This window comes from Cyrtonyx montezumae, unplaced genomic scaffold (assembly GCF_038088225.1).
Source record: "Cyrtonyx montezumae isolate F1298 unplaced genomic scaffold, pur_monq_1.0 scaffold_2, whole genome shotgun sequence".
NCBI lineage: Eukaryota > Metazoa > Chordata > Aves > Galliformes > Odontophoridae > Cyrtonyx > Cyrtonyx montezumae.
The window spans coordinates 19,886,944-19,904,094 of record NW_027071936.1 but is presented as its reverse complement, the minus strand read 5'-3'; positions in this window follow the sequence as shown (position 1 = coordinate 19,904,094).

Below are 17,151 nucleotides of genomic sequence, written 5' to 3'. Positions count from 1 at the left end.
GGGTTTTAGAATGTTCCATGTATATCTGAAGTTCTGCTGACATGTAATATGTCCAACAGAATTAGAAGGACCATGTTATACTTTCACATAAACTCTGCTGTTGAAAGGCTGTGGGAAGCAAGAGGGGCTTGCCTTCTTGTACTCCCCAAACTACACAGCTCCATGTGTTTAGGATTCCTATGAAGAAAACTACTGACTCCAAATGCCAATCACTGACAAAAGGTACAAAACTAGTAGATAGATCTGTCCTGAAAATAAATATATAAATAAAAATAAAAACCTGACAAAAATTAACAATAAACAACAAACAATAAAGTTATCCTTTTCTAGAGCAGCATTGCTTTCAATCACTGAATCGTAGAATCACAGAATCATAGGCATTGGAAGGGACCTCAAGAGATCATCGAGTCCAACCCCCCTGCCAAAGCAGGTTCCCTACACCAGGTCACAAATGTGTTCACCTGTTCCACTTTATTTAGGGACCCGTTAAGTAGAATTTGTCCTCTGTGGTGAGGCACTGACTGGTATTCCAGCTAGCTAGTGCCAGTGTGCTAGGGAACCACAGAGTAGTCTATATTCCAGGTTTGTTCCATCAATAGGCTTGGAACTCTTTTATATGAGGACTGTTGATAGTACTGGGATAAAAAATATAACAGGTTTAGGAAACCAGTTCACTCTTCTTATATCTTCTCATACATACTTGTAAATTTTATCTAAACTTATATTACTCAGTTTCTTCTGTTGACCTACAATAATTTCTGAGCTTCCTTCGCCATTTTTTCTTAAACACCTTCATTCATTATTTCTCTTTTGCATCTATGACTTGTCTTTCAACTACAGATGTCTTATAAAATCAAGAGATTTTTAACTTCCTCTCCACCCCAAGTGATATTTGACTTTATACACCATCATTTCTCTTGCTAGAAATTCTCTGTATCTCCAGAAGTTCTTTCCTTTCTGCACAACTGTGAAACAGCTGGTTTCATTCCTAAGATACTTTTTTAGCAGGTTTAATGTTTCACTGTTAGAGAACAGTTGCAAATGTTAACAGCTCCCATATATTATGAGTTTTTATTATGATCTAATACATGTTGCAACGTATTCTTGCAGCTTCAACCATCAGCAGTTGATCCACACCAAGAGAGACCTTCAGATTTGTATGCTTTCATGGTCTGCATGCAGAATTTCTCTAAATCATACTAAGTTTTTCAATGCATTTGTTGCTAAGAATTAACGGATTATCATATTGAGATGCATGGCATCCAGTATTCCCTCTCCAAAAAGAAAACAATTTAGAGAAAGGTGCAATACTTTGTTTGCATAACAAACTCAAAACTATTCCAATTCTTAGAGGTTATTTTCAATATATTTTGCATTTGTTAATTTATTTTGAGGGATTTTCTCATACATTATTATTGTGACTTACAGATATATATTGAAGATATATATAAATCTGATAAATAAATATATATATTTAAATATAATATATATATATTATATTAAATATAAATCTAATAGGTCAAACTCTATTATCTTAAGGTTGTCTATTCAGTAACAGTATGTAAATATTATTTAAATTAATTAAAAATTGTAATGTTTTCCATTGTCTGACTTAATGTTGGGCCTTCATACCCAAGGTAATGAAAGAGTGCTTTTCTGGCCAGCACATTCCTTATGAACATGTATTGTTTTAGGAACGGCTTTAAGCTTCCTAATTTAAGTGTAACATGGAACCAAATACAACATAGCTGTGTGCTTGTTTCCTCAATCACTTCACCATGGGAAAATATGAAGCAACATTTTGCAGCAATCTTGGGAGTACAACACAGATGTGTCTGGGCAGACTCTGCAGAAAGCCAGCACAGTGCAGCGCAGAGCACCACTTTGACCATGCAGTCTTAGCTATACCACAGTTAGCTGCACAAAAAGGACCAGTATATTTGCATAGATTTACATAGCTCTAACCAGTTCCACCAATTGAATGGTCTGAAAACTTAAAAACAAACAAACAAACAAACAAGTAGTTGATAAGAGAGAATTGCTCTTACCTAAATTTGAGAAGGACAAGGAAAATGAGAATGGAGTTAGCCTGGTAATCTGGCTTTAACTGAGAACATCTGACAGCATAATTATATATAGATATATAATATTTTTCCTTCCAAGATAAATGTTTTGTACTTTATTTTATTTTCGTTTTTTAAGAAGGCAAATGTGATAGATATGATCTTTAGGGACTTCAGCACAACACTGGATGCATTACCTCATTGGAAACTGTTGGGAAAGATGGAGAAGATGGGGATCAGTACAAAACCAACAGAGTGGTTAAGAGCTGGCTAACAAAAACTCATTTGTGCGGCAAAGCAGAGTTATGAGCTTTCAGGGAAATTACTCTGGGGTTTTTTTAGGATTAATGACACTATATGGATAGTTATTCTTCAGACTAAAATGTCCTTCCTGTATAGTTCATAACTAGGTATTACAGTATAGTACTAATAATTTTTGTTATTCCATCATTTTAGCATAATGTTTCTTATGTGTAGGTTTCCATTGTTCCCTGTGGTCTAGGTCACTTTGATGTTATTTTGCCTTTTTCTTTTGTGAGTGGGATAACTTTTGTAGAAATATATTATTTTCTCTCAAAACAAACAAACAAACAAAAAAAAAACCACCTTGTTTTCTTTGCTTTTTTCTTTTCTTTGTTTGTTTGGTAACTTTATTTTAGTATGACACGTCCTCTGTGTGATGGCCTGAGCACCCAAGAGCCATCTTGGACTCAGATCAAATTAAGTACCTCTTTCCTCCTCTGGCTTCGTTGGGACATCTCCCTCCGTAGACCAATAGCTAAGCTCTATACAGTTGCAAATAGATAAGAATCAGTGGGAAGGAGGTTTCAGAACTTAGTGAATAATGATATGTTTATGATAGCTACTGCAGGCTTAACTCATTCTGATGGGATTGGATTCAAAACCAGCCACAGCCACACTGTCTGGGAAAGGCACTGGGCTGTATAGGAACCACGTGAGTGCTTCCTTTCCCTCTTCAGTCAGTAGTAAATTGCAGTCCTATTCTCAGATGGAGAACCATCTGTGTTCTTATAACTCACAGTCTGATAGGTAAACAGCTAAATCTCTTTTTTTCTGTGTTGCTGTACAGAAAATAATTTGAGATTGTTGTATGTTGTCAGGAGCATGAGGCAAAAGTTCTATCAGACAACAACTGGGAGATAAAACTGAAGGAATGTTGGCTTTCTAACACTTGTGGCCTGAGAAGACAGAATGAACAGGGAATTACACAAATCAGTGAGCTCCAAAATTACACCCATCTTCTTCTTTCCTTTTTTATTTTGCCTTTTTCTATACAGTATCACAGATTTGATAACAGAAAGAAATCATACCCCATAATGATTTGTGGAAAACAGGTTTCTGAGACAAGGCTAATATGCAGGCTCATTATAACTTGAGTAATTGAGTCCTTTTGTTGTTGGTCAGATGGGTTAGGTGAGGAGATATGAGAAGCGTGAAGCACTAATACTATAAACTGCTTCTCTTCTGGGATTATTTTGAATGAAAGAGGTGATAAGTATCTTGTTCTTGAGAGAAGTAATTCATGCCTCTAATTTGAGGAGAGGATTCTGAACTCCTACACCTAAAGCTTCTGGCAAGGTTTGAGGTGTGTAACTGTTGCCTTCCATGTGCATTTCAAACCTAACCTAGACACAAATTTCACAACCCTACTATTAAAAGCCTAACAATGTCACATGGGATCTTTATCTCAGGTTTCTTTTGTCATTTAGAAGCTTTATATGCTGTGTTTATACTGATTTTTCCAAGCTTATTTCTAGTGCCTATAAGGAGTTGCCTAAAATTGCTGGTAGGTTTTCACATCATATATGAAGTATTCAGAGTTATTGGATTACTTTTTTTTTTTTTCTTCCTGCTTCAGACATACCTAATTGTAAAAAAATGCACCTTGTAGGGACCTATCTTTCCTACAATCAGCTGCTCTCTGTCATACATCATGGCCCACAAGTGTTTTGATATGAGGTTTTAAGACATGGGGATTTAGACTTGGTTGCAAATCAACTTTTTGCCTTGAGAATTCCAAAACCTTTACTTTTACTAAATACCTTTAGGGTCAAACTACGTTATAATACTGTCCAAAGACATTATAACGGGGAAAATTGTGTAAACAGAAAATCTTAAAATATCCATTGGCAAGTGAAATGAAGATTAGGTTAATCTCCATGTTAATAAAATGCTGTCACATCACAATGAACTGACAATTAGATGCGCTGAAAATCTAATATTTTTAAAAGGTAACATCAATAGATTAGATTGTAGATATAGAAGAGCTGTAGGAACAGTTCTATTTATCTACAAATCTGTCAAAGAAGGTCATCTACTTCTGACTCCATTCTGAATTTTCTTTTGCATGTTTCACATAATAATTTCTGTTAAGATTAGCCATTCATTAGAGAGCCTGGATTTCCATAACTGAGCAAGCTATTCATGTTTGTTAAGATATAATTCTTATCTATCTAAGGTGGGTGATGTATTCTGTTTTGTCTCACCGTATTTATACTGTGAGTAGTTGTTTATATTTTTTTCAGCTTTTAATACCTGCTTCAGTGCTTTAGACAATATTTCAAATAGACCTGTGTTTCTGTCTCTGGTTTTTTGTTGATGAAATAACTCAAAAAAAAAAAAAAAGCTATATTTTTATTTTAAGTGTAATATCAAGGACTTGATAACATTATTAGTGTGCAGAAAGGTAACTATGTACATACATAACCATGTGTAAGTATCCCTGAAATTTTACTTTCTTGGTGGGATCTTTTTAGGTAGACTGAAGTTCTTTTATTTCTAGGCTAGGTTTCTCCTTAGAACAGTGATGATTTTTGTCTGCTCATTGGAAAAGGTCGGGGAAAGGAAGGACATTGTTACAACCTACAGGCACAGCAAATGCAATAGGCACTATGTTGCGGTCTGGATGACTGCCTGGGGCACTGCAACTTACCCTGTGTTAAAAGCTGTTCCAGGAGGCCTGAAACACTAGCCAAATCATAAACCACAGGGAAACAGTACATACAGCTTAATCAGCTGGCTTCTGGAGAATTTATTCTCTTTCCTCAGCCAGGCCTTTTTCAAATCTGACTTTCCTATCCTAACTACACAGAGGATGAATCTGCTTGGATTTATACTTAATTTTATTTCGAGCTTTAAAACTCAGCATCATCCAATATTTTTCCCTGCCCTTTACAAACTGACTTAATGGAGATTGCACATTTTTTCCTCTTCCTCTCTTGGGAACTGCCATCCTTATGAGATTCTAGTTTGAATGTCACCAGTTTTAGGAATTTCCAATCAAGCCAATAGCACCATTTTCATTTTTGCATTAAGCCAAAACTGTGTCACAATTTTACATCACGACTTCGTTTTTTGAGAGGTGTCCTTTGTAAACTCTAAATTTGGGAGAGAAATCACTTTTGAGATTATAAGACTCATAAAAGCAAATAATGTCATCAGGTTTCTTCAGTATGTTGTATTAAACTTGCTATTGTCTTACATCCAAGGAAACACAGATTTTAATTTTCTTTCCTGGGGAATCATGAAATATTCTTTCAGTCTTAGGTTAATGTGCAGAGAAGCTGTTCATCTTTAGTAAGTGACATGCAACTTCCATTAAAATTACAGTCATTTTTTTAATTTGGATCCTTTCCTAATGAAATTTTATTAATACGATATAATTTCGTTTCACAGAACAGTGACATTATTGTTGTTCCAGTATTTTACTTACTATAATTATTTTGATTTTTTTTATATATATATCAATAATTTTCCTTATCTGACTAAGCCTTTTAAGGGCAAACATTTATTATTAAACACATTTAGTATTATCTCTGTAGGAGGAAAACTTGAATTTTATGAGCAAAATAGTATGTAAGAGAAAAACAGGACAATGCTATTTTTCAAAGCATCAGAGAAATACCTGTAATATTAGAGATATGCAAAGAGTCTTATATCTCTTCTACTTCAATGGTATCTCAAAACACTGGAAGGAGTTAAATACATTTAAGAACAGAGGACGAGACAGAGATGCACAGATGCAGGAAGGTAATTTTTCCCCTCACAGTCTTGTGTTCTTAGACTGAGACTTCATAACTCCATAAGAGCTATCTCTGTAATTTAAGGGGTTTATTTTCCTGTTGATCCACCTGGGGTTTTCCACAGGTAAGCCACATGATCAGTGTTGGGTCATGATACATCTGCTTAAAGCTTCCTAGACATCAAGAAGAAGATATATGCCTATTGTCAGAGGGAAACACATTAGACAACTGCTCCCCAAGGCTCTAGTGTTCATAGTAATTGTTAAATCATTTACATCGTATGTTAGAAGGAGCAATATAGGTACAGAAAATGGCTCTCATGTATCTGCTGCTTTGTATTTACAATGGAGAGATGGTAACTAACAAGTTAGATAGGTGCTAATAAAAGATCTGCGCTCCTGAAAATAATATTATGATACTTCACAGTTTCTGAATCTAGCACAAATTCTCAAAAAAATACAGTGAAATCCATTTCCAAAGTTAATTCTGCTTTAGTATAATTGGTGTGAAAATTCAACCTTTTAAGTACAGTGCTGCAACATTTCTTTCCCTTTAAATTCTTATTTCAGTGGTTTAAATTTATAGTCTGGTCAATCTTTAGAAACACAATAGGGACATAATTCATGTTTCATAAAATGTACAAGGTTGCAATTTCAAATCAGTATTTTAAGATCTTATTCTGGAGAGGAGCTAATACAGTTTTAAGGAAACAGAGAAATTAACTACCATGATAATATTGCCAAGTGTAAAATTATTTATATATGAACAATTAGCTTTATTAATTTTCATTTATAATTTTTCTCTAGGAAATACATTACTTAAGCACAGTTATGAAATGGTGCTTGGTGGTTCTATTCTGCCACTCGTGCATTCGTTTTAAATGTTTTGATTTTGCTCGCCTGCATTGAATAGCGTATGGATAGTGTATGGAGTAGGTATGAAGAGATCCTCCTTTGTGTCTTCCCACCCTTACTGACTATAGGCCCTAAGTATCTAGGAGAAATGCAAAAGAGAGTGTTCTGCCTCTCATGGCAGGAATCTCATGCAACGTTGGGTTGTGTTTGGAGTCTAGGCTGGAGCTACCTGCAAGGAAGGCAGCTGCAGTGAGCGGTTTGGGGTCAAAGATGGTGGAATATAGAACACCTTCTTTTTCTCTAAGATATTCTCTACTAGTGAGGGACAAATGGATGCAGAAATCATAATGCAAACTGAATATAATGGTTTGGAGTGAGCTGAACTGGAATGCAAAGCTGTTGGTTTTTTTCCCACCGAAAACTCACAGGAATCAAAGGTTTTAATGGTGACCTTGAAACTATAAATCCAAGTCCTAATCGGAGATGTGACATTGTGCAAGTAATGCAGTTTATCTGCATTTCCACCTGCTTCTTCGTTTCTGCAATACATTTTGTTGTGGGTTTGTTTTGTTTTGTTTTGTTTTAGCAAAGTGTTTTATGTTCTTTGGTTTCTAAGAACACTGACCATTGGGCTGTGAAGTTCCATCTATTCCTGTTATCTGTGCTGACAGTAGGGGACAGTCAGTAATTTATAGCATAAGTTCTGACCAAGCTGTTATATCTCAAGAATAATGTGCTAATGCCTTTATTTAAATATGTTGAGTTGCAATCATCTGTTTAGGTGCAGTGTCCCAGTACTGCAAGTAAGTTTATATGAATTCAGGCATCTGTTTTCACAAAGTCATTTCCGGGATCGGATCCAAAACTGTTGAATCATGACTTAAGAAACATCAGTAGCTGTTGCATTTGTCATAAATACTGTGTTTTCAACACCTTGCAGAACTCACACAAAAACCTCTTCCCTGTCCTGAGATTGACCTTCAGCTAGAATTGTGTTTGTGTTCATGTAGCTTCTGTCCTCATAGCATCTAGATACTCATCTTATCTGGAGCTACCATGTCCCGGTATGGAGGGCAGAATAACAAGTGTAGAAAAGATTTTATTTATATGCTTTTTCCAAGCCTCATTCTAATAATTCTAATAGAGTTTATATAATAAATACATGAACAGCCAGAGACAATACTATTCCCAGTCTACAAAGCTGAACAAACAGACAGTTCTCCTTTCTCTAGAGAAACATTTTGAAACATTTGTGTATTGACTTTACTAAGCCTCAAACAATGCTATAGCCATCTAGACCTGACCTAGTAGGACAAGGTGCTTCAATCTGAAGAAAAAAATAGCAAATGAACCAATTTTTTCATGATAACAAAAGTATTTTTCTTTTCCTAGGAAATTTCCATTCCTGGTAGTCTTAGCTTTAATGGATAAATGATTTTGTTCAGAGGTGAAGAAGTTTAATTTTCAAAGTAATCTGCTAACAAGATGAAGAACACAAACAGGTTTCTCTTGCATGTTTTAGTGTTTCTGTGATATTCTGAAACTAGTGCAGAATTTAATGATCTCAAAAATGATCACTGGACTACAGAAAATGGGGTACTTTTCAGAAAGGTTTAAGGAACACTTGCTATCTTCTGCCATTATCCTTTAGTAAGAACTAAAATATTTAATTGCTTTTTTGTTTAGCATTTACCAAAAACAGAAAACTCTTCCAATCAGAATGTGCATACCAGTTCATATTGTGAATGGCATGACTGACTGATAAGGAAAAAGCAATTTATAAATTGATGTTTAAAAGTGAAATGCAAAAAAAACCCTGTCAAAAACACAAGCTGAAGTGAGTTGATTCTTCACCTGCCAGGACTGGATCCATTGAACTTTAAATAGCACTTTCATATTATGTTAAGAGCTATTCTCTGCTTTTGTTTTGTAACAAGTTTCAAGCCGGTGTGCTTTTATCCTTCTTGAAATTGTTAGTCATAAGGTAGCATGGACCTGGCCCTCTAGCCTCACCATTTTATTGCCTTCTTTACATATTCATTCTATGTAGCGCAAGCAAAAAGGGCAGATGCGTTATCTGGGAAGTTTTCCAGATTTGAAGGTACTTAACACTGAGTATATTTGATGTATGCATTGTGGGATCTTTTTAGTCTGTCATAAAAATGCACCAGTGTTGAACATACATTCTGAGTCTATGCATGATGATATGCAGCTCAGACTACTTCTCATTCATTTTGTTCCTGACATAATAAGAGGTTTTATTTATTTTTATATGGAAATAATGTATTTAGAATTTGTGAGTCATAGGAGTTTATATAGGTTTAAGCTTTTTTGCTTACAAAATGATGCAAATGTTTTATTAAATAATGCTTATGTTGAGTAGACTTATGAGTGATTACAGGACTATCTTGAATTCTGAACATATTGCTCGAACTTAGCGCTCTCTGTCTTCTAGCATCTTAATGGCTGCTGGAAAATAAGTTGAGACAGCAAATATTTCTAACTGCATGAATGACCAGAAGATATTGTTCCACTAATCTTCAAAAGGAAAGGAGATTCAAATGCATCCAGGTCTGGATGACTAGTAGGAATTATTCTATTGGTCATTCAGTAACTGAAATGAGAAATTTAAGATGTAGTCACGATCTACATATGACAACTGATCTTACAAATAGGGTTTAGAAGTAGAACTACATAGCACATGTGCACTTTAATATGATATTTTTGTGGTTCTTTGGAAATTTTTAAGGCATTGCTTTGTGTACGTTTTTCTTTTGTTTTTTTTTTTTTTAATATAGTTTTGTGCTGTTGACGGTAATTCAGTGGATGAAATCGAAGATCATTGTCTAAATTAGTACTGGCATTAAGAGTTCCTCGTTCTTCATTCTCATGGTCTCTGAGAACTTTCAAGACCATTTTCTACTGTAGGTTGCATTGTACTAACTATGTGTATCCTACTTTGTGTCTTGAGGGGGAAAGGAAAATAAAAGGCTGCGCAGAGATTCTGTATCCCTTCCCCAATCTCTGTATCATCATGAGTACCCGCCAGATTCTTTTCAGTGTCCTTTCTGCCTCTATTTCCACATGCGAGCTGCAGTAGTCATTGTGGTTTCTAATGGTATCAGGCTTGCTTTTCCTTTTATATTTGCAAAGTACATAGCAAACAGCAAAATACAGGCAGGAGAAGAACAGGCAGGATTGTATTCCTTTCTATCTAGAACTTTTCCAGTGCCACATAATTTCTTTTAAATTACTTTGTTTAATAAAATATGCTATTTTATTGATATATTTCAGAGTAAAATGAAGGAAGAGATGTAAGGGTTTTTTGTTAAGGATAAAAATTTAACTTAGACTTCAGACTTGATATTCCTGCTGCAATATTAAATTAAAATATGACCATGGGTCTTTCTCTATGATGTTGGCCATTTAAAAAAGTGTGCAAAATACATTGGAATCTAACATATTATTCATAATTAAAAGTTTGGCAGATATATATATATATATATATATATAATACAGTACATTTTTATGTCTTTATTTGTCATTTAGAATAATTCCTGACTCGTTCTGAGTAGCATCAGTACAGACTCTTAGGGCATTAGGTTGTGAGACAGGGAGAGGGAGAAACGTAGACATTAGGTTTGAAATAACTATCAGAGTCTCAGTGTAAGGCAAATAACTGAAATTTCCTGACATCCTAATTATTCTCTGCTTTCTAGTGAAACCCATTTCACAGGAATGCAAAAGAAATTCCTAAGAGAAAAAATCTTTGCAAGTGCTATATGCAAATAAATGTGGTGTTCCAGATATTGGAAGGATGAGGTTTTTTTCAAACAATCAATAAATATATCAATTGTTTTCAAAAACACTCTTAGTTTAAGTGATTTTTAGTAAGCTCTTTTTTTTTAAGTGATATCTGTCCGTGTTATGCTTTGAGTTAGAATCTAAAAATGAATTAATTACAGCTAAGCAAAATCATTATTTTATGTCTTCTTTGCTTTATAGTATTACACAAATTTAAAGTACCTTCCTCTTAATGATATCCTCATCTATTATTTTATCTTCTTGTCTCTTCTTTCTTCCAATTTTTATTTTTTCCCTGTACTCATGTATTAAACAATCTTGCAGTAAGCATACAGAATTTTGAGTACTTTAAGCATATCAGTGTATTCTGGATGGAAGTCTGCTATCAGTTTGTCAGCTTGGATTTGTCTCCACAAAGACAAAATGTATTGTTTCCAAACCACGAAGCAGTGTGCAACTGTCATATAGCCTAATAATTTACTTGTTTTGCTCTGTTTAACCGTGAACTTTTTTAGTGTGAGTACAGCCATGCACCTTTTTTGCTTTTTTAATGCAATTGGTGTTTCTGCTTAAGTGGGACTGTGTATTAGGACAATAAATTAATCATCTGAGATTGTATTGTGTCTCGACTCATAGGAGATGACTTTTAGCATGAAACATCTGATGGTTGCAATAAAGGAAGTAGTGAATGTAAGACCTAGGTATCCAGATGAGCATTTGTAGAATCATCCTCACATATATTCATTTTTTTATTGACTTATGTGGGACTTCAGTGTGGACGTGTATTTCTACAGTAGTGTTTTTTCCTCTTATTGCCTGATTGTTTCATATTGTTATTACAGTTTAAAAGTTGTATTTTATGTCTATTTTTCTGCTTTTAAGGAATCGTTTCCTTCATTTAGTCATTGCATTGATCATCTCCATAGAGCTTCCCAGAGAGCTCCCATGGTCTCCTTAAGCTGCCCTAATTCTCTGTGAGCCAAGAAGGCATGAAAAAGGTTTGCAGTTTTTTTTTCAATCATGCAACTCAGAACAATAGTTAAATTCAGTAAAAATCATTTGAATTGATTTTCAATCAATAGAGCAGAATTTATCTTCCTTTCTTTAGTGAGGTGAGGCACAACAATTCCTGAGTAAATTCCAGGTTGCTTCAAAGTCCGTTTCTGTCATCATTCATGTAATCTGTGTACATGGGCTGCAGTGAGAAACAGTGTATATGGGATAGACTTATTATTTTGTCAGCTACTCTTTAAATGACAGCTTATGCTGCCTGATGTTATAATGGGCATCCTGAATCTGAATCAGTGATCCTATTCTCAGGTTTTGTGGCTTTTAGAAGCTACATGGTCTTTCTAATTATTTATAGAGTCTGTGGACAAGTGCACTCAGTCCCTTTACAACTCTGAATTTAAAACCGACAGCTTGACTGTCTTTCTTTGTGGATAAAAGGAAAATTAGTAATCAGGAAGGAGTGTAACACACCCTTGGAAACAATCTGATACAAATTACTGCTTGTTGACATTGGTTGATTTACAGTGTACAGACATAAAAAATATTTTTAACTTTTTCTACGCATTATATCTGATCTCAGTTTTTATCGTATAAATTCAGTAGTGAAAACAGTAATTTTAAGTTGTAGCAGGAAATGGTGTGTGGTTGCTTCATTTCTGAAGATGCTCCTCCTTAGGTCATAGTGCTTATTACTGGCATGGTGTGAAGAAGATCGTAGTTATTGCATGGGCAGTATAAAAACATTTTATACTGGTATAGATGGAAATACAGATTTCATCTCTTCCCTACATGTCAAAAAGGATCCTATGGAGTGCTTCCCTTTAGCAAAATTACTTTTCTTTTCTTTCAAATTATTTTTTTATAATGAAGGCCAGCTAAATTAATTTTAATTGAATATAGGGAGAATGCTCATACTTCCACAGCATGGATCTCAAAGCTGCAGCATATTTCCCAGGTATTGCATATTCAGTGAAGCCTGCACCTGGAAATGATGTTCCGCTGTAGGCTGTTTTACATGTAATGTTTTAGATTACATCACTTGTAATTTCTGCTGGACTATGGAAATAACAGTTGATATATCGAGGTGAGCTAGTGGGATTATAGCAGCATTGCCATGTTGAACTTCATCCCTGTCTAATTGTGAGATGTGCTGTGAATCTGTCAGTAAAAGGAGTGCCTTCATACTTCTAACAAGACTCCACAGTAGGGGAGCTTTATGAAGCATTCTACCTACCAGTCAGAGACAAATGAAACAATGCTCACTAATTGGTGTCATCTTGTAATGGTCCCAGGACAAGCACAGGAGGAGATGGCAAAATAAGACGTGCAGCAAGCAAGATTTTATACGTATATTTACAAGATTCATTTTGAATATTTTAATTTTGGAGTTGGAGGTTGTGTGGCATGTGCATTTTTAAGTTGGGAGTTTATCTAGAGATTACTCAGTTTTCAAGCCAGTGTGAGCAGACTGAGAAGTGCAAATGGCTTTTGCTCTTGGAGAAAACAGTTCTTGAAAGATTGCACTTCTGAGTGCTGCCATAAAGTAATTTTCCTGAATAGGCTTAGATGTCTACTTAAAGATATACCTGAACGAATAGATTTTTAGTTAGCACTGTACAATTTTTATGCGTCTGTAATTAAAGGAATAATACCAGAATGATTGCCAGCTGTGAGAAGCTGCAGAAAAATGCATCTGTCTTTAATTCACTGTTAAACCGTTTTCAGGTTAGACAGTAAAGCATTAAATTCCAAGTTGACATGAAATCAGAATGTTTCTCCTATAAAAATCATTCTGTAAAAAAAAAAAAAAAAAGAAGTAAAAAAAAATAAAAAGCTTTGCTTTTACAGCAACACCAGTGGCCAGAGTCAGACACATACTGTATTTACTGAATGCACTTCCCAGAGCTTTGGGTGAGCTGGAAGCACGGTGCCAGTTGGTGAACACATTCCAGTCCGCTATAGGCAAATCGCACAGGGCAAAGCAAAGCCATTGTGAGATTGTTTTTACAAAAGAAGCCAACGTTATAGAAATGTGCTTTTAACTTCTTGTTCTAATTGGGAACATTCTAATCCAAAGCTGCAGAGCAAAGCTCATTGCGGAGTTAATTGCTCTTATGTAACAACTAATATCTGTCAGTAACACACACTGCAAAGCGCTGGCAGGTTCTGAAAACAGTTTGGTCCCTTTGCCCCTTCTTTCTTTGTTGTTCTGTTTACTGTGCCCAGTTAATGTGCTCTTGTGCCATAATAATCTCTAGCTAAATGGTAATTGCTCTATTGACAGCACTACTGTACATTTTTGACACATCATTATTCATACTTAACCACTTGACCTGGAATAAATGTTAAAGCAATTACTACTGAGAGCTTTTCTATGAGAAAATTGAGGCAAAGTTTAAAGATAATCAAAATGCAAAGCTGATCATGATAGCAACTGGAAAAATGGCAAATCCTATTAAACAGATTTTTATTAGCCAAGTTGATGCCAGTAGATATTATCTGGTAATTTAGTCTTATTAAAAAGAAAATAAAGCAGCTAATTGTTTACTATTCTGGAAGTTATTCCAGCTTGCAATTTGCGATTGAAATTAAGCTTTATGTGGCTCATCTATTTTGTCACATTGAAATATGAAAATCATTTGGTACAAAGCACATCTGCTTAGTCCTTTCTTTCTCACTGGTAAATCCTCATTCGGTGTGCTTCATACCTGTTGAGGTGCTACGTTCACGCATAGAGCACCAACATTTTGGCTTTTCTTCTCTTCTGAATCTTGAAAAGTCTTAAAAGTCTTTGAAATTCCTCCTTAATATTTTTCCTCCTTTGTACATACCTCTGACAACTGTAAAAAATGTGTGAATGTAATCTGATGTTTACTTGGATCCTGCAGAGGGAATTTGGAAATGGAGAGGGACAGACTTATTGCTATGTAGCCGTGTGGAAATTGTCCATATCTCCCAGTCCAGCATTTTATTTTGATAGTTAATTGCATATTTGCTCTAGCTGCGTTTGTATTCTACAAGAAAAGTTAAATGTTCCACAGTTTAGTTGTTTAAAAAGTGGCATTTATGCTGTTCTCGAATCATTCTGCCGGCCCCAGAAGCAGCACAGTGCCTGCAGTACAGTGCTTACAGTAAAAGCTGTAATTATAAAAGAATGCCAGAAGACATCAAGAAAGCCTTAAAGGGATAGTGTAAGCTTTTACTGCCCCCATCTGAACTATGAGGCTTGCTTGAAAACCACCATTAGGATGCAGAATCCTGATTGTTGATATGTCACTATTGCTGTCATGGGAGAAGTGTTATAAGGGCCAGAATCTTGCAGCGGTTTCTGTATTAATGAAGCTTTTCCATACTTAATGAAAGCAAAGAAAGATTTTTTTTTAATTAATAAAATATTAAAACCAGGGGAGGAAATCGTCTCTTTTCATGCTGATCCACATTCAGCACAGCAATAAGGACTTCTGCAGCAGTGCTTTATCAGGCAGCTAAATCCCTTTTTTTATAAAGCTCTCTCAACTCCCTATTAACTACTCTGTGTCTATCAAACTGATAAAGCATTGTTCAGAGGGCATTTAATAGCTTAATTCTCCAACTTTTCAGTTCACATCATCATTTCTGATTAGTTATAGAGGAGCTTTTACAGGGAGAGTAAAGCACCACCAATTGTCTAATCAATTTCCAAAAGCTGCTAGGCAGACAGCACTCATCTTTATCTCTCATCCTCATCTTGCTGCAGTGATTTCTATTCATAGCTGAGAAAACTTTTAATAATACTTTGTTTGGAACATTCTGAAATGTAGATTTATTGTTAACATTAATAAGTTATGTCATTAACCTTTCATCCTTCTTGGATGTTAAGGAAGTTTGGAATTCTTTCTCTGTTTGACTTCTCATGTTTTATTGTGAAATTTGCCTCCCTGTGCTGCAGAAATTAAGTGCTGCAAAGCTTTTCCATGAGATAAACCTTTTGTTTGGTTGATTCTTGCATATATGTTTCCAGTGTTTTGATTCCTACCTACTTTGTGTCCTTTCCCATTTGTTTTATATGCATAATTCATTAAGCATTGCCTTTCTTTATAACTGTGGCCTCACAGACTCAAAGCCCTGTTGTGTGCTTTTGCTTTTTGTTTTTTTATAGATCAAGCATCTTTTTAGCTCAACAAACACCGATTCAGAATTTTAATGCATCTCTTGTATGGTGGTAGCAGATCATGTCGTATTTTCAAAAGTGCATTTTCATTAATTCAGATGATCTTCCATAAAGGCCACATTTTGCTGCTAACTGAAAGACCGCATGGTCTCTAGAGCAGCAAACAATTAGCAACTTTATTTAAGCAAAGAGATCTATGTACATGAATTCATTTCTTTCAATTTTTAGTGAAACTCTACTCCTTCCTCTTCTTTCTACCAAACACCACACAGTAGTTAGCATGTATTCCTCAGACATTGTAAAGGAAAGACAGCTATGGCTTGCAATATCCTATTGTTGCCTGACAGCCTATGTTTTTCAGCAAAGAGGACCCTAAAGGTAAAGAGATTCATAACTCTTGCTCGGCTTCATCAGTTCAGACAAGAAACAAGATCCCCTATTAACATCCTGAGACTTCTGTACAGCAAGGTGTATATGGGTCAGTTGAGTTATTCAGCATTTGAGTCTTTATTCTTACATTTTCTTATTGTGGAGGAGTGGCAAAAATCCTGTTGGGATTTTTTGTTTTATACCATCTGAGAAGTTACTACAATTTTAGAATGGCAAATAAAGAAAAGAGGTAATTTCTCATTCTTACAGAACAGTCTGTTGAAACACATTAACACTACTGTGTTAACAGGGATCCTGCTGCTTTTAAAAATGATTGTTTGGATGGCAGTAGGAGAGAATCACAAAGACAGGGAAATCAGCTTCTCCTCCAAAGAGAATGAAAGCAGGACATGCTGTAGCTAACACTGCTTAACGTTCCTAAATTGTACTCAGTCCTTCCTTGTAACAGGTGTTGCATATTTCCAAATATTTTTTTTATTATATACATAAGGTTCAATAAAATAATTTGCTAACATGCTTAAAGGATTGGAAATCACTTGTGAACAGGGAAGCAAATGCAGATGAATTTCTTACCTAAGCTGTATTTACAACTGTAGGAAGTAAAATAAAGAAAGGCATTCATTCATTTGTTCAGGATGGTTGGACTAGATGATCTTGTAGGTCCTTTCCAACCTTATGAACCTATGAACCTATGAGCTTTCATTTTATTGCAAGGCTGGCAGTGTCATCATTCTTCAGCATGTCTTTCCAACTTGGTTATTTAGATGAATTTGTACTTCAGTCAACTGTATGCCTCTCTGGGTATTTTACAAGGTAATTTCTGAATCTGATCTGTT